Raw genomic sequence first — 19,022 nt, 5'->3', positions numbered from 1 at the left:
AATCTATTTTGGATTGTAGAACACTTTAGGTTTCATAAGTTGAATCAGAAATAAGGGAAATCTAACTGGGCTTCTGTGGCTGAATTGAAGAAAGTGTCCAAATATTGCCAGTACAGTGATGGGCTTAATGATGTACAGTCAGCCGCCGAGTTAATAAACATCTGACCTACGAACTACTCATACTTACAAACGGAGGGAGTAGAATGCTGTCCGCCATTTTAAGTCGGATCATGATGCCGTCTGCCATTTTAAGTCATTGCCGTTAACACTGTGCTGAGTGTGTAACTTTGTATTTGGCTTAAATATTTCTTAGCAAGTTTCATCCTGACCCTCCCCCCCCTTTTCCAGTCAGCCCTGCCCCTACATGTCCCATTTAACCTGGCTCAGTGTGAGTGGAATTTAGGACCCAGGGGAGCAAAGGACCTGCCGCCCGCGGCTGCTGCTGAATCTACAGTTTTCTGTTCCCTTGACGGAAAACAATCGCAATTGAAAATAAAGTGGAAATAATAAAGCGATCGGAAAGAGGTGAAACACCATTGGTTATTGGAAAAGCATTAGGCTATAGTCGGTCAATGATCAGAACAATTTTAAAGGATAAAGTGAGAATAATGGAGCATGTGAAAGGCCCTGCCCTGATGAAAGCTACAATTATTACTAAGCAATGCAGTAGTTTAATTATTGAAATACATATGTTTCTTAAGTGTTTTATATGCATAGAAAAGTAAAATTTATGCTATATACTAGGACAAATGTTTGGCTAACTGACACTAAATAATATCGGATGTACCAGTTCAGATTTACATACAAATCCAACTTAAAGACGGACTCAGGAATGGAACTTGTTCATAACCCGGGGACTGCCTGTACTGAGAAATCATTTAGCTCATGGAATCTTACAAAAAAAGCATTCAGAAAGGTTCATAAGTGAACCACAACTCACATTTAAAAGAGCAGCTAAAATTGCTGTATCAATGGGAACAGCCAGAGATGCAATCAAGTTGCAGTCAGGAATGAAAATGAGCATAAACAGAATTGTAATGTCTAAACAGAAACCTGCCTGGCCAAACAAATTGTGTTACAGCTGTGGCAAAAGCTCACATACATCAAAACAATGCATATTTAAAGGCAAAAATTGCAAAAGATGCAACAAAGTAGAATACATACAAAGACTATGTTGGGTGGACAAAAATAAATGGACTACACAGGGAAGAGAAGAAGATGAAAAGTCAAGTTGCAGTTTCAAAAAGAGCACTAATCTGCATGATGTTGATGAAATAGCTGATAATGATGAGTACGATATAGGGCTGGCTAGCCTTGAGATTTTCTAAGTGAAAACTAACAATAGACGAGCAATATGGCTTGCAGCAGAAGTGAACGGCAAATTAATTAAAATGGAATCGGACACTGGCTCGGCTGTTTCAGTCATTCTGCAAAATGAGTTTGAATGTCATTGCAAAGATACTGAACTGAAGCCTGCAGATAACCAACTAAGAACTTACACTGGAGTAAAAGATAACTCCTGTGGAAATGACATTTGTAACAGTGAAATACAATAACTAACAAGCCACATTGACCTTGTAGGTGGTAAAAAGAGGGAGGGCCAGCATTATTAGATCTTGATTGGCTAAGACAACTTGCCTGGATGTCTATCCACTATTTGCATGTCTCATCACTTGCAATAAAGTCAAATGAAGATGAATTAAGAAAGGTACTGGATGATGCCACAGCAGTGTTCAAGGATGACACTGGAAACCTAAAACATGTCAAAAGTAAAATAGTAATAAATGAAAGTGCTACACCAAAAGTTTACAAAGCCCATCCAGTTCCTTGTACCGTCCTGGATAAAGTAGCCTGTGAGCTAGATCACGTGGCGCCTGAAGGGATTCTGTCCAAGACTGAGTGGAGCCCATGGGCAATGGCAGTGGTCTCACTAGTGAAGAGATTGGGTCTGTCAGAGTCTGTGGTGATTTTAAGATCACAATCAACCCAATACTGAAAGTAAATAAATATCCTCTGCCAAGGATAGAGGATAACTTTACAATGGACCAGGTGCTGTAAGACTGTCCAGTCACTAGATGTTACCTGGATGACATCATTGTTACCAGTGAGAATGATAAGAAACATCTCCAAAATCTTAGACAGTGTTAAAAAGATTAGAAGATTATGGGCTCACAGCAGATAGCAACAAATGTGAATTCTTTAAACTAAGCATGGCTTGCTGTGGTCACACCAATGATACACAAAGATTACACAAGTGTGCTGAGAATATGCAAGAGATGGTGGATACCCCAAGGCCAAAGGGTGTGTCACAGTCATGATCCTTTTTAGAATTTATCAATTACTATAGAAGATTCCTGCCAAACCAGGCTACTCTGCTCTACCCCTTGAAGTCATTACTACAGATCGGGAAGAAATGCAATGGACAAAGCAGTGTGAGTGGCTTTTCAAAGCAAAGGAAATGGTGACGGTAAACACTGTACTCATACAGCGTGATCCATACCATCCAAAGAAGCTTGCCTGTACCTCCTCTTGGTATAGGTGCAGTCATGTCACATGTTATGAGTGACAGAAGTGAATGCCTGATAGCCTTTGCATCCCTTACGATTAAGGACAGAACTGGACCACTCTCCTACACAGTGGAAATTGTGTCTGATGTCACCTGGAGACAACACATCAATCAGTTGAGGAGAGCAGAGTCAATTGTTACAGAAGAAAAAGGTTTCCAGCACTGTCAGAACCACTTCCTTCAGTCCCAGAGTCAACTCCTACAATCACCACAGAGGACACTTCAGAGGCCGAGATTGTTTCATAGCCGCAAATCTCACCTTCCATGTCAGAACATCAAAATCTACAACACATTACAAGCCCTTGTGCCCACAATGTTGTGCTGACCATGTAACCTACTCCAGAAACTGCCCAGAATTTCCCTACTACATCCCTCTATTTTTCTAAGCTCCACATACCTATCTAAGAATCTCTTAAAAGACCCTATTGTATCCGTCTCTACCACCATCACTGGCAGGGAAGACTTTATGTCAGGAAAGGTGTTATCCCACAAGAATAAGAAATCCTCCACAGCAACTTAGGGCTGAATGGGACAACTTAAAATGTACTATGCTGTGGATACTTACATAGCAGTTGTAAACAGTAGTGGAGAGAGTGAACATTACATATTGGAGTTGAGGTGCATTCTGTATTGTGATGGAGTTTATAGTGAAGTGTATTAATATTTGTGAAATATTTGAGTAATATTGTAAATATATTTGATTCAGCATTCTTTGTAGTTTACATAATTTGTTACGGTTTATATGTATTAAGTACATGATTGCTGTATGCCATTACACCATCACATTTTAAGTGAGCACCTCACAGAAATAAAATGAAGTAGACACATTTTATCGGGCTCCAATGTTCTTTCGATTAGTTTTTGGAATTACAAAACAAAACAGCTGGGGGCTGTGGGGGTTAATGACGGTGCTTCCAAGTTCTGTTGGTCAAAGTGAGCATAAAAGTTATTGAGCTCATCTGGGAGTGAAACCTTGTTGCCATTTATGTTGCCTTCGCTTTGTAGGATGGCATTCATGTCTTGTCACAATTGTCATGCAGCCCTCTGTGTTTCAAGTATAGTTCATAGTTGCCACTTCACATGTGAGAGAGCTTTCCAGAGTTCATACTGGAGGAGATTTTCTTAGCTTCTCCTGCCAGCAATAGGGGAAAATGAACAAAGCAATTATTGTTCAAACTTGATTAAATGTTGTGAATTGCTACTGAGATATTATTAGAAATAAGTTATAGTTTTGATAGCTTCCAAAAGTAAACCAGCTCATCAACAAGCAAATAGAAGTAATTTGAATTCACGTTGCTTGTGACTTTAAGCAGAAAAATATAAAATCTGTCAACTATGTTCAAGTTATTTAAGCATAAATGTAACCGTACAACAATGAATAATACATCCAACCAATTAAATTAATATACCAAGAGTTATAGCTCTTTTCACCTTCAACACATAATATTTAGAGATTGTTACACAAATTCACAAAGATGTAATTTGTTACAGTCGAGTAGTTGTGCACATCTTACAGTTTCACTGTAAAAGGTGGGAGAAATTTCGCACACTGGAGACAGCAAAACTATACATATATGCTCATAAGTTTTTGTGATGTGGCTTGGTTACCTATTTTATCTGAAGTTCTGAACAAATGTATGCAAGTAAATCATTATCTTGTATTCATTATTCTGCAACAAGGGCCTTGAAATTTGAACTAAGTAATTTTCCACCGATTTATGAAAGAGTTCCTCCAGCGGTTTTGTCAGTTGATTGTCAGTGAGGAGGAACATCTCGTCTTTACTGGAAATCAACACAGACATAACTCAAGGTTGTGTGCTTAGCCCACTATTCCACTCTCTCTACACTCATGGCTGTACAGCTAGGAACAACTCAAACGCCATCTTTAAATGCCATCATAAACCATTCTTATTAGGGGTATCTTAGATGGTTGGGGGGAGCATACAGGAGTGAAATAGATCAACTGGTTAACTGGCATCACGACAGCAATCTTACACTGAACATCAGCAAGACCAAGGAGTTTATTGTGGAGTTCAGGAAGAGAAAGTTGGGAGAACATTGAGGGATCAGTAGCGGAAAGAGTGAATAGCTTCAAGTTCCTAGGCATCTAACCTCATTTCAGAACATCTCTTCTGGGCCCAACATATTGATGCAATCATAAATATAAGCCTGCCTGTGTTTAATCTGCATTAGAAGTTTGGGGAGATTTGGTATACTACCAAAGACTAGTAAATTTCTACAGATCATTCTGACTGGTTGCCTCAACATGGGGTATGATGGTGCAAGTGTGCAGGATCAAACAAAAGTTGCAAAGGGTTGTAGACTCAGCCAAAAGCATCATGAGCACAAGCCTTCCCACAGTCGTGGTCATGTTCAGAAGAGGGTGCCTCAGGAAGGCAGTATTCATCTTGAAGGGCCCTCACCATCCAAGATATGCCCTTTACTCATCAAAGACGAGGTATAGAAGCCTAGCGATGCACACTGAATGCTTTTGGAACTATTCTTCTCCTTCAACATCAGATTTCTGAAAGGTCCATGAATGCATGACCACTATCTAATTTGCTCTCTTTCTGCTCTACATAAACTCATGTTCTCAATATTTATTACTTGTTTACTGTATTTATTACTATTATTTTATTTTTATCTTTGGACTTGCAATTTTTTCCCTTTTTAACACTGGTTGTTGGTGTGTCTTTGTGTGCAGTTCTGCACTGATTCTATTGTGATTCTTTGTATTTACTGTGAATGCCCACAAGTAAATGAATCTCACAGCAGTATATGCTGACATATGTGCACCTTGATGATAAACCTACTTTGACTGACTGACTACATGCCAATTGTCTGCTGTAGGAAACTTGCCATACCCCAATTTCATTCCCACCAGCCAAAGTTTGCATATTTGATTATCTTTTCTGCACATCGTGTTTACTGATTATATAGTAGCCTGCTCATAAACCCCAGCTTCTGGATAGAAGTAGTTCTCCATTACTGTGAGGAGCAAAGGATCCTGAAAAGTACTGCTTATTATATAAAAATGCTGTAGCTAAAATGACAATGTACTATGGCATCGTTCAATGGATGCTTCCAAGGTTTCTAGGGTTCTTGGTGTTATACAACTTTCTATTGTTGTTACTGATTGAAGTTTAGCAGTTGAAGAATAGATTCCAATGAGCTTGTCATTTTGTTCTCTAACACTTTCGTGAGCTCAGCTCTACCTAATCTCAGTAATCTCCTTTAGACCAATATTCTGAGATTATTTTAATTCTGGTCGCACTAGAAGTCAAGACTGCAGTTTCATCTGCCCAGAGCTCTGGGTTGCCCTCTCTCAACTTCTGTGCCTCACTGGCATTTTCTTTCTCTCTAAGGAGAAAAAATGCACAAATATTTTGGACAGGCTTTTGTGCACCTGCCAATTGTGAGTTCAGTGTCAAATTTAATTTCCTTTGCTCTTTTGAAGAGACTTGGGAATTTTAAGGAACCCCATAAATGCACACAGTTATTGCTATTTTCTGTTGGTTTCTGCACAGTCCAGTCCATTACTTGATTTTATACCGTGTACCATTTTCATAATACAAATTTCCTGGTGGAATCAACCTATTTGAAAATGAGAGATGGCAAAGAATTGGATGCCAATCTTTCAGACCCATGTGGAATCAATCTGTGGAAGATGAACGCATCTCACTTTGAAACTGAACACCTTTTCCCAAGGAAAATGGGATATTGGATTTAAGTGTAAATGTGGCTCTCTGACAGTATCCATTTTAGCAGAATGTCTTAAACCTGGTGCCACTATATCTCTCATAATACTACTTAACTGCCTTCTATTCATTTGTGATTCAGATGTTCATCCAGATACTTCTTAAATATTGTGATGGTACCTGTTTCTACTGTTCAATAATGCAGTACGTTCCAGATGCTAGCTACACTCAGGGAGAAAATTCTTTCTCTCCGATCACTTTATCAGAATGTTCTGCTCTAGTAGCCATGATACCGCAAACCATAGTTGTAGGGTTTGTTATCTGACATGGCCACAGCAAGAGAAAATTGCCTTTTCAAAGTTGAAAGTAACTTTCAAAGTAAATTTTTATTATCAAAGTATATATATGTCACCACATACAATGCTGAGACTAATTTTCCTGTGGGCATATTCAGCAAATCTTTAGAATGGTAATTATAACAGGATCAAAGAAAGATCAACCAGTATCAGATATTAAAGGGATTTCACTCGTAAGTTCATTTTTTTATATTTACCATTCCAAGTTAGAATGAGGAATTCTTTACTTGCTCAATATTTTCTGTTCTATATCTAATTCATCACCTCTTCAAAATTTCCCTGCCCTATTACATTTTATATTCCTTAACTCCAGATCCATTTCCCACTAAACACACTATGCCCCACAAATCCAACCTTGTTCGTTGGGACTTTCACTACTCAAAATAGTAAGTCATAAACTGGAAATCCAGAGCAACACAAACAACAAGCATTTTGTATGTTACTCAAAATACTAAAATTGTTTCTAATGGAGATTACGGTATTGCAATGGTGTGGCCTAATTCTTAAATCAATAGCTGACAGAATGGGATTCTACCTTGGCAAGGGAGGATTCCAGCTGGTCTGTGAGTGTGCAAATGCATTTACTTGCTGGCCAAGTCCAATGGAAGGGAAATAAGACCATAAGACATAGAAGCACAATTAGGCCATTTGACCCATTAATTCTTTTCTGCCATTCAAACATGGCTGATCCTTTTTAGCCCCTCCTGAGCCCCACGCTCTGGCCTTCTCCCCGTAACCTTTGATGACATGTCCAATCAAGAACCCATCAATCTCTGCCTTAAATACACCCAATGACCTGGCCTCCACAGCAGCATGTGGTAATAATTTCCATAAATTCACCACCCTGGTTAAAGAAATTTCTCTGCATCTCTGTTTTAAATGGATGCCCCTCTATCCTGAGGCTGTGTCCTTTTGTCCTAGACTTCCACCATAGGAAACATTATTTCCACATCTACTCTGTCTATGCTTTTCAACATTTGAAAGATTTCAATGAGATTCCCCTTCATTCTTTTAAATTCCAGTGAATACAGGCCCAGAACCATCAAATGTTCCTCATATGATAACCCTTTCATTCCTGGAATCATCCTTGTGAACCTCCACTGAACCCTCTCCAATGCCAGCACATCTTTTCTTAGACAAGGGGCCCAAAACTGTTCACAATATTCAAGGTGAGGCCTCAAACTGCCTTATAAAGCCTCAGCATCACATCCCTGCTCTTGTATACTACACCTCTCAAAATAAATTGACTTTATTTCTTACACCCTTCACATACATGAGGAGTAAAAATTGTTACATTACTTCTCTGCCTGAATGTGCAATGTGCAAATTAGTCATACGTAATAAATGGTATAGGAAATAGAACAGTATTTGTAATAATACAGTAAGATATACAACAAAACAATCAATATAGCTTAGAAATACAATCGTGTCAGTGCGAATTAATCAGTCTGATGGTCTGGTGGATGAAGCTGATCTGGAGCCTGTTGGTCCTGGCTTTTATGCTGCGGTACTGTTTCCCGGATGGTAGTAGCTGGAACAGATTGTGATTGGGGTCACTTGGGTCTCCAATGATCCTTCGGGCCCTTTTTACACACCTGTCTCTGTAAATGTCCTGAATAGTGGGAAGTTCACATCTACTGTTCACACCACTCTCTGTAGAGTCCTGCGATTGAGGGAAATACAATTCCCGCCCCTGTAGAAAGTTCTTAGGATTTGAGGACTCACGCCAATCTTATTCAACCATCTGAGGTGAAAGAGGCACTGTTGTGCATTTTTCACCACACAGCCGGTATGTACAGACCACGTGAGATCCTTGGGAATGTGTATGCCAAGGAACTTAAAGCCATTCACCCTCTCAACCCCAAATCCATTGATGTCTACAGGGGTTAGTCTCTCTCCATTACTCCTGTAGTCCACAACAATCCTTCTTATTAAGCTTGGGGAGAATTATGGTGTTGAATGCTGAACTGTAGTCCAAGAACATCATTCTCATGTACGCATCCCTCCCTTCCAAGTGTGTAAGGACAGTGTATAGAGCTAGGGCTATTGCATCATCTGTCAATCGGTTGTGTCGGTAGGTGAATTGTAGGGGACCAGTGTGGGTGGTAGCAAACCGCAGATGTAATCCTTGACCAGCCTCTCAAAGCATTTGTTTATTATTGAGGTGAGTGCAACAGGACGCCAGTCATTCAGACATGTTACCTTGGTCTTTTTAGATACAGGGACAATGGTGGATAACTTGAAGCAGAAGGACACTCCACATTGGGAGATGGAGAGATTAAAAATGTCTGCAAATTCACCAGCCGATTGTGCCACACACACTCTGAGTACTCACCTTAGGATGCCGTCCTCAATGAATGCTAACATTGCATTTGCCTTCCTCACCACCAACTCTAACCAACTCACCAACTCTAACTGAAAGTTAACCTTCAGGGTGTTCTGCAGAAGGACTCCCAAGTCCTTTTGCATTTCAGATTTTTGGATTTTCTCCTCATTTAGAAAGTAGTCTGCACATTTATTTCTTCTACCAAAGTGTATGGCCATGCATTTTCCAACATTGTATTTCATTTGCCACTTTCTTGCCCATTCTCCTAATCTGTCTATGCCCTTCTGCAGCCTTCCTGTTTCCTCAACACTATCTGCCCCTTCACCAAACTTGGCAACAAAGCCATCTATTCCATCATTTAAAACATTGATATACAGCATAAAAAGAAGTGGTCCCAACACCGACCCCTGCAGAACACCACTATACACAGGCAGCCAACCAGAAAAGGATCCTTTTATTCTCACTCGCTGCCTCCTACCAATCAGCCAATGCTCTAACCATGTCTCACTTCCTGCAATACCATGGGCTTTTAGCTTGATAAGCAGTCTCATGTGTGTAACCTTGTCAAAGGCCTTCTGACAGTCCAAATATACAACATCCATTACATCCCCTTTATCTATCCTCCTTGTAATCTCCTCAGAATTTCATTAGATTTGTCAGGCAATATCTTCCCTGAAAGAAACCATACTGGCCTTGTACTATCTTGGCCTGTATCATCAAGTATTTCATAACCTCATCCTTAACAATTGCCTCCAACATCTCCTGTCCACTGAGGTCAGGCTAACTGGTCTATTATTTCCTTCCTGTTGCCTTCCTCCTTTCTTAAAGAGTGGACTGACATTTGTAATTTTCCAGTCCTCTGGTGCCATGCCAGGGTCCAATGATTTCTGAAAGATTATTACTAATGCCACCCCAATCTCTACCACTACCTCTTTCAGAACCCTAGGGTGCAGTTCATCTGGCCAGGGTAACAACTGGCACACAGCTAGTGTCTTCCACATTGAAGACTGATGCAAAATACTCATTTAGTTCATCTGTCATCTCCTTGTGCCCCATTATTATTTCTCCTGCCTCATATTCTAGTGGTCCTATATCCACTCTCATCTCTCTTTTATTTTTAACATTCTTGAAAATGCTTTTACTATCCACCTTGATATCATTTGCTAGCTTGCTTTCATATGCTTTTTGATTCTGCATCCCTAAATGTACTGATACTCGCCCTGCTGGCTGTAATTTTGTCCTATCTTCTGCCTGCCCTTCCTGACAGCCTGACTGCACACTATCTTTGCTTTTCATTCACTGCAGTTCCCACCCCCATGCCAAATTGGTTTAAACCCTCCCAACAGCTCTAACAAACTTGCCCAGCAGAATATTTGTCCCCCTGAGGTTCATGTGCAACATGAAATAACTCCCCTAGAAGAGGTATTAATGATCCAAGAACCTGAAGCCCTGCCTCCTGCATCAGCTTCTCAGCCACACATTAATCTGCCAGATCATCCTGCTTCTACCCTCTCTGATGCAATACACAGTCAGCAATCCAGAAATTACTACCATGGAGGTCCTGCTTCTCAACTTTCTACCTAGCTCTCTCATTTCTCTTGTCAGGACCACTTCGTTTTCCTTCCTATGTCATTGGTACCAACATGTACCAAGGCATCTGGCTGCTCTCCCTCCCTCTCCACAATGCTGTGGACATGATACAAAACATCCCTGACCCTGGCACCTGGGAGGCAACATACTGTTCAGGTGTCTCGTTCATGTCCACAGAATCCTAGTCCGCTGACTATCGAGGCTCCTATCACTACCACTTCACTCTTCTCCTTCTTTCCCTTCTGCACCACAGACCTGTGCTCAGTGCCAGTAACCGGTTGCCATGGCATTCCATTGGGAGGTCATCCCCGCAACAGTATCCAAAGCGGTACACTTATTATTGAGAGGAATGGCCAAAGCAGCACTCTGCGACAACTGCCTATTCACAGTTCCATTTCTCCTGACAGTCACCCAGCTACTCGCCTCCTGCAACTTAGGGGTAACTACTCCCCTCGCTCTCCCATACAAGCCACAGGTAATCCAGCTGCTGCTCCAGATCCCTAATACGGTCTTCAAGGAGATGTAACTGGATGCACTTCACGCAGATGTAGTTCCCTGGGAGACTCTGGGTTTCCCAGGACTCCAGCATCTGGCATGAAGAACATACAACAACCTTTTACTACACGAGGTATAGTAAGAGAAAAAAAAGGGTATCTTAACAGAAGATTACCCAGAGCCAAAGCCTCCTTTGAGCCAAAGTGTGGCACTCCTACTCTCACCACTGACCTACTCCCAACAATGGCCACTCTGCTCGTCCCTTCTGTATTTTTAAACAAGTGTCGCCGACCTGCGAAGAACTTCATCATTGTGGCCTGTTCCTGGTGCTAATTAGACTGCTGGAGTGAGCCCAAACAGCCACAAAGTTCACTTTTAAACAAGCGAGGCCGACCTGCGAGGAACCTCATCACTGTGGCCTGTTCCTGGTGCTAATTAGACTGCTGGAGTGAGCCCAAACAGCCACAAAGTTCACTTTTAAACAAGCGAGGCCGACCTGCGAGGAACCTCATCACTGTGGCCTGTTCTTGCTGCCAGAGTGAGCCTGAGTGGCTACAAAGTCCTCCTTTTAAACAAGCGTCACCGATCTGTGAGAAACCTCATCGCCATGGCCTGTTCCTGTCACCGACTGGGCCTCCAGAGTGAATCCAAATAGCCGCAAACCTCTCCTTTTAAACAGGTTGTCAATAGAAAGGACATATCATGGCACAATAATGGCAGGCACATGAACCTAATTTTTCTTTTGCCATGCACAGAAAATGCTGGCGAAACTAATCAGGTCAGGCAGCATCAATGGAGAGGAATAAACAGTCGTCTCAGGCCGAGACCCTTCAGCAGGACTGGAAGGTTTAAACATCAAAGTAAAACCTGAAGGCCAACATCTTCTGAGGTCCTTGGACTTTGGACTGTGCCCAGACTGGCTGCTTCCTGCTCAGACATGCACTTCTGTAATGTTTATTGTACACATGGACGTCTCAGCATCTACGTTCCATCTCTGGAAGTTTGCTTGCTAGTAGCTCTCTGTGAGAATAAGGTGTAGACAGCAAGGTACATTGCATCTATCTTACTCATAACAACCTTTGTCAGGGGCTTGTCTTCAGCATTAATTCAATGCAGTTGAAGGATTCCTCAGTAAAATAGCAGAGCTACAGAATTGCTGCCTCACTGCTTCAGTAACCCAGGCTCAAATCTGATCTGCATGGAAATTGTGGCCTTATGTGTTTCATCCAGGTGCTCTGGTTTTCTCCCACATCCCAAATTGCCCCAGCACATAGATGAGTGGACGAATTTTGGAGAAGTTAATAGGAATGTGGGAAGTATAGAAGAAAAGGATTAGTGTAGTATGATTATAAACAGGTGCTTTATGTTCAGCACAGGCTCAGTGGGCCAAAGGGCTGGTCTTGCATGCCAGTTTCTAGGGCTCTGCAGCTCTTTTGAATCCATTGGTGATGTAAGTGACGGGATATTTAAAGGGAGTTCTCCCTGAATCTGTAAATGCCACCATTCCCATGCACTTCCACACCTTTCCATACAGTCAGCGCCAACATGGCGAGATTTATTTCTCATGCAGGAAAACCCACCCTTTGGATTCCTCTTCTCTGAACCCAATTCTCCCTACTCATCTCCTCTGCCTTTGCCATTTTTATTAAAGTACAGGGGTTCAAGGTTTTGGTTTCATGAAAGCTGCAGTCATGTACCTCAGACAAAAGAATGGGAATTGACAAGAAATCATTCAGTGTGTGTAACATACAGGGATCAGAAGGCAATTTTCTTGATTCTTATAGGAGACAGAATTATCAAACCACTTCCCTAATTTCAAGTACTGAAGCAGTTCTATATGCTGCAAATGATATTTGGGAACTGTAATTAATTTACTGCAATTCCAGATATTGCTGTTGCAGGTCAGAAAGCACAAGTCCCCAGTGGACCGTGCATTTTGGATTTTATACTTCATCAGCACCGAAGAATCTTTTCTTTAGTTTATTATTTCATCATATGGGAATCACTGACAAGGCAAACATTGATTGGCAGTCCCTTATGGCCCTTGGGAGGGGAAATGTTTTCTTCACCTGCTGCAGTCCTCTTGGTGAAAGCACACCCACAAAGCAGTTGGGTAGGTAGTTCCAGGATTTAAAGATCCAGTGAGGATTAAGAAATGATAATAAATTTCCATATCCAGAAAGAAAACAACTTGCATGATGGTGTTCCAATGCACCTGCTGCCCTTGTCTTTCTTTATTTTGCAATGCCATTAATGTTAAACCGGAACAAAGCTGTTCTAATACCTTATTTTACATTCATTGTGGAAATCTGCTGGAGCAAATCACCTAACAGAAGAATCCTCTCCATTTTCCATTGGCTTTAGTTCACACTCTTTTAAATAGGCAGAACCTGCAAATGCCCTTTGCCTCCAAAGTAAGCAAGGTTAGAAATAACGTTAATAAAATGTGATTGCTCTTGCCTGCATCAGATATAAAGGGGAAGATGTTGAAGCATACCATTTCTTACATCATCGACTTATAATTAGCTTATTGTGCTCTAAGCTAAATATAGTTTAGTCCATCTGCAATATACAGGTACAGGAATTGATGCTTTCAGATCAATTCCTACACTAAACGTAAATGAACAATCAGCCATTCATCCTTGTGCAAATTGCCAGAGCTAACAGCTCTTCGCAGAAACACTAGGTGGCGCACAGGAACAATTTATCATCAGTAAATCTCCACAGGAGTACTTCCAAACTCTGCACAAGGTTGAAACATACAACTCACAACTCACAGACCTCCATTGATACCCCTGCCCCCCACCCTTACCCCCATCCCTATCTATTATTTTAGTCTGGTTCTCTTTCCCCCTCACTATAATCTCTCCCCCCAGCCCTACCTTTCTTTCTCTTTTATTTCCCATAATTCTCCACCTTCCCCTAGCCCATTTCCCTTTAGCCTATTACTTACAAGCTCTCTACTTCACTCTACTTCCCTCCCCCCACTTCTTATCCCCCCTCGACCATCCCATGTTACTTCACTCCTGATGAAGGGTTTCGGCCCGAAACGTTGTCACGACCTCCTCCCATAGATGCTGTCTGGCCTGCTGAGTTCTGCCAGCATTTTGTGTTTTTACAAGGTTGAAATATGCTGCCTGTTCAGAAAAGATGAAGCCACAGTCCTGAAACTTGTTATTTCCATCCACGTTCTTGTTGAATGGTATTCAGTCTGCCAGTAAAGCTACAGATGTGGATGAATTCCCAAAGCCTCTGCTTTGAATGTGGTACATACAGATATCAGACTTGTATCTTGTGTTATGACAAATAAAAATATTGTTGTACCCACACACTGCAGTTTTAACCTTCTAAGTTATGGGGAAAGTAAAAAGTCTTGAGTAAAGACAGAACAGCTTGCTCATCATAGTTAAAGGCAGGATTTATGCCTGGCAATCATAAGAGCAGATTAGATCACGTCACCAGGATTGAGGGACTATGTACTTGGAAAGACAACAAGGTGACCAATTCACAGTTTGGGATTCAATGACAATGCATTTGAGTGTGGGAGGTCACAAGATGTGCAACTAACAGATACTGGCAGATAAAAAGAATTTACAGACAACAAATTGAACAAAATAACCATAGAAATGGTAGTCAGCTCTGCAATGACTCGGGGCAGGGAAAAAGTAGAGCATGGAGTGAGTGTGCAGCTAATAGACAGCCCTATCCATGAGGGCAGGTTTGATGATCATGATGCAGGTGGTGAAACACTGGCACCAACGTTAATGAAAAGGAATGATTTTCCATCTTTATTTCTTTGTAGATAAAGGATTGTATTAAATCTGCATTGTATGTGTGCAGTGTAACTTTAAGAACTGGTTTCTAACACCTGGTATGATTCTTGATACATAATTGAGTTACTGCCTTCAATAAAGGATAAATTGTTTATAGCTCAGCCCTTTCCTATGTGTTTGTGCTTGTAGCGGCACAAAAAAAACACAGGCGTTACAGATATCAAGCCTCTGTCTCCAATAACTTGCAGCCTATAATGGAGTTTGCATTCAATGACAGCCAGAAAGTAATTTAAAATCTCCAGGCACCAGAAATCTCTCTCTCAGAATCTTTGCAATTTTCCACTATTACACAGATACAGCTCTGTTAGATGTAGCTTGAGAAATAACAATCCTAACTGAGTCTTGACCCTGCTCCTTTATTGAACAAGTAACGCAACTGCAGCAGTTTTAACTGTTTATAATACTTGGTTATTCCTTAAAATTTTACGTTGTCTTTTGAGAGGCAAATTATTCAATGTCCTTCATTTCATGTATAGTAATATTTCGCCTTTAATATGCAGCGGTTTCAAAGTTGTTCATACAGATTCATAGAAATGCAAATGTTCATTGAATTTGTAAGTTTGCTAACTGCTCCAAACAAAGTCAGCTCCACCAACCAGCGATTCAGAGATCAAAGCTTTCACTTGGCACCCATTCAAATATTTCAAAAATTTGTGACTTAATTTAAACAAATAGCCTTGCCAAAATAACTAATTTCTGAAACATGATGCACTGGAATCTTGTTTTCAACAAGTGGACATTTTAATGAAAGCCAAAGTAATGAAGTATTTTATTGCAGAGAATTTGAGTTGCATTTAACTTAGATATGTATTTGAGCCGCTTATATTCAGAATAGTTGTATCCTGTGAGACTAGTACAGCAAGGACATTTTCAAACGAGACAAAGCTTTGGTGTGTGTGAATAAATGTCAGCGGAATCAGAGTCCTGTTTAACGTGACTGGCATATGTCGTTATGTGGTAGCAGTACATTGCAATACATAAAAAAACCTATAAATTACTTTTAAAAATATATGGTTAAAACTAAAGTACAAAGAGAGAGCAAAAAAAAAATGGGGTTGTGCACATGGGTTCATTGTCAGTTCAGAACTCTAATGGCAGAGGGGAAGAAGCTGTTCCTAAAACATTGAGTGTGTGACTTCAGGCTCCTGAACCTCGTCCTTGATGGAAGCAATGAGCAAAGGGTAAGTCCCAGGAGATGGAGGTCCTTAATGACAGATGTCGCCATGACAGATGGCATCATTTTTTGAAGATGTCCTTGATACCAGGCAGTCTAGTGCCCATGATGGAGTTGGCCGAGTCTACAACTTCCTGCTGCTTTTTTTCCGATGCTCTGCAGTGGCCCCTCCATACTAGACAGTGATGCAACCAGTTAGAAAGCTCTCCACAGCACATCTGTAGAAATTAGTGAGAATCTTTGATGACATACCAATTCTCCTCAAACTCTTTAAGCTACTCTTATGCCTTCTTTGTAATTGCATTGATATGGTGGGCCCAAGATAGACCCTCAGAGATGATGACACGCAGGAACTTGTAGTGCTCATTCTTTCCAAAAGCCTGAAAACATGTAGCACCAGTCTCAACACAGCTTCTATCCTGCTGCTAAATGTGTGTGTGGCCCTCAGCTCTTCTCACACAATGAATCTTACAGTAACCTGCACATTTGAACTGACATCACCTTTGTTCTTACAATAATCTATGAATGCATTGTATCTGTCTCTTTCTTGTGCTCCAACTCATTTGTATTTGAGATTCAGCCACCACAGTTGTGTCACCTCCAGGCTTGTAGAAGGAGTTAGAGCAGAATCTATGACTAGATACACAAGCTTGTAGATCAGAATCAGAATCAGGTTTATTATCATGTGTAGTGAAATTTGTTAATTTAGCAGCAGCAGTACAATACAATACATGATAATATGGAAAGAAAAAATATTAATAAAGAAATTACAGTAATTATATAGGTATATAGAAATAGATTAAAGTAGTGCAAAAACAGAAAAAATATATATTTTAAAAAATCAAATCAAATGAGTTCATGGGTTCAATGTCCATTTAGGAATTGGATAGCAGAAGGGAAGAAGCTGTTCCTGAATCACTGAGTGTGTGCCTCCAGTCTTCTGTACCTCCTACCTGATGGTAGCAGTGAGAAGCAGGCACCCCTGGGTGATGGCCATTCTTAATGACAGGTGCTGCCTTACTAGGCACCAACCATGGTGAATGTACAGGGAGTAAGATAAGGGCTTGAGGTCACAATGCTGTTGAGGATAATCATGGTGGAGGTTTTCCTGCCTATACTCACTGATTAGTCTGTTGTTCAGGAATTCAAGAATCCAGTTGCAAAGATCCCAGGTCTAGGAGTTAGGAAATTATTTTTGAAGTATATTGAAGAAATATCTGTCAATAAAAAGTAGACTACGTAGGTGTCTTGACTATTTGGATGATCCAGCGATGAGTGTGGGGCTAGGCAGTTGGTAGCGGCCTTGGACCTTTTTCTGCAGTAGACAGGTTCAGCTTCTCTGGGAGGCTGGAGTTGACGAGCGCCTCTTGAAGAACTTCATGATAGTGAATGTCAGAGCCCATGAAGGGGGCACATGAGGGCACGTCACCTTATTTTTCTTGGGTACCAGGATAATAGTGGTCTTCTTAAAGCAGGTGGGAACCTCAGGTTGAAGTAGGTATTTACTAACAATTATAACTGTTAATTTCCTCAAATGCATAAAAGATCATTCAGCATAGGACAATAAGAACTAAGTAGGCAGAGTCAAACTACCCACCTTTGATAACCAGCAAACCAGAGTCATAGTCATTTCACACAGGAACAAGCCCTTTGGCCAAACTTGTCCATGCCACCTGTGTAGCTTAGTAAGCTGGTCTCATCTACCCGCATTTGGCCCATAGCCCTCTCCTATCCATCTACTTACCTAGGTGGCTGTTCAATGTTGCTTATGTGTCTGTCTTCACCACAACTTCTGGCAGCTCATTCCAAATATTCAGCACACTTTGCATAAAGTAGCTGCCCCTAACCTCACCTCTGATCATAAGTCTAAGCCCTCTTGCTTTTAACACCCTCACATTAGGAAAAAGACTATGTACTTTCACCCTGTCTGTTGCTGTTTGATGTATCACTTAATAAACATATAGAGTGAAGGTAAATGGAATTTATATTTATACTCTCACAAAAACCTTGCTTTCCTTTGATAGATACCAGAGATGGAGGCTCTCTTCTTTTCCTAGTCAAAGAACCCTACTTGAAATGATTTTTTTTTTGTTTTCATGATCTGATACTGAGTGGACATGTGCTAAGTCTAGAACTCATCAGGAAATAAAATATGGAAGGTAGAGTTTGTAAGACTATCTCATGGCTAGCAGCTAAATTACATAGCATGATGTGAAGAGAAGCCGCCTTCATATGACTAATAGTTTAATGAGCGATGAGAATTAGAAGGTGAGTTTCAGAAGATTAGAAACAACCATCACTGAAGAATGGACAATATTTTCAGATTGAATCAGCATTTCCAGGTTGTCCCATACAAATGATTAATGGTGCAAGAAGTTCTCTGAGAATGCAAAAAACATAACAGCAAGGAGACTTATAATGACTTCATTGACGTAATGGATCTCTACAATTGATTAAGCACAAATTAATTTATCTAGTATGACATAAAGAACAATAAGTGTACTGGTATTTTGGTTTCAGTAAAGTAAGGAAACTGCCAGTTTCAGACATATCTGATGGTTTCTACAGTGTCAACAGCAGACAGAACAGCGAGCAGTTACCATGGTAATAAGAGATAACTGGAGTCCTAAAGTAACACAGTGAAATATCTGTGAGGGAAGACTTGGTCATGAGCTCTGGGTGAAGAATCGGTCACACTCACCTGTGTCTGATTTGCTCTGTTGGTGTTTAAAGAGCCTTAACAGTCTGAAAGATTGTTCAAAAAGCCAAACAGGAGAAACATTGAGAACCTTGTCAACAACATCTCTGGAAGACTGGAAATGAATGGAGCTGCCAAGATCCCTGCAGTACTGAATCTGGCCAGTTCAGAAACAACCTGTATGTTTAATACACCAGGGATAGGCTGGATTAGTAACCTGTTTAGATAAACAGGGTTTCGAGTTGACCAACTGGATGAAGTATGTTATTTTCTCCACTGACAAAAA

Source organism: Hypanus sabinus, chromosome 12 (genome assembly GCF_030144855.1).
Source record: "Hypanus sabinus isolate sHypSab1 chromosome 12, sHypSab1.hap1, whole genome shotgun sequence".
NCBI lineage: Eukaryota > Metazoa > Chordata > Chondrichthyes > Myliobatiformes > Dasyatidae > Hypanus > Hypanus sabinus.
The sequence above is the reverse complement of the archived record's forward strand: the minus strand, read 5'-3'. Positions refer to the sequence as shown.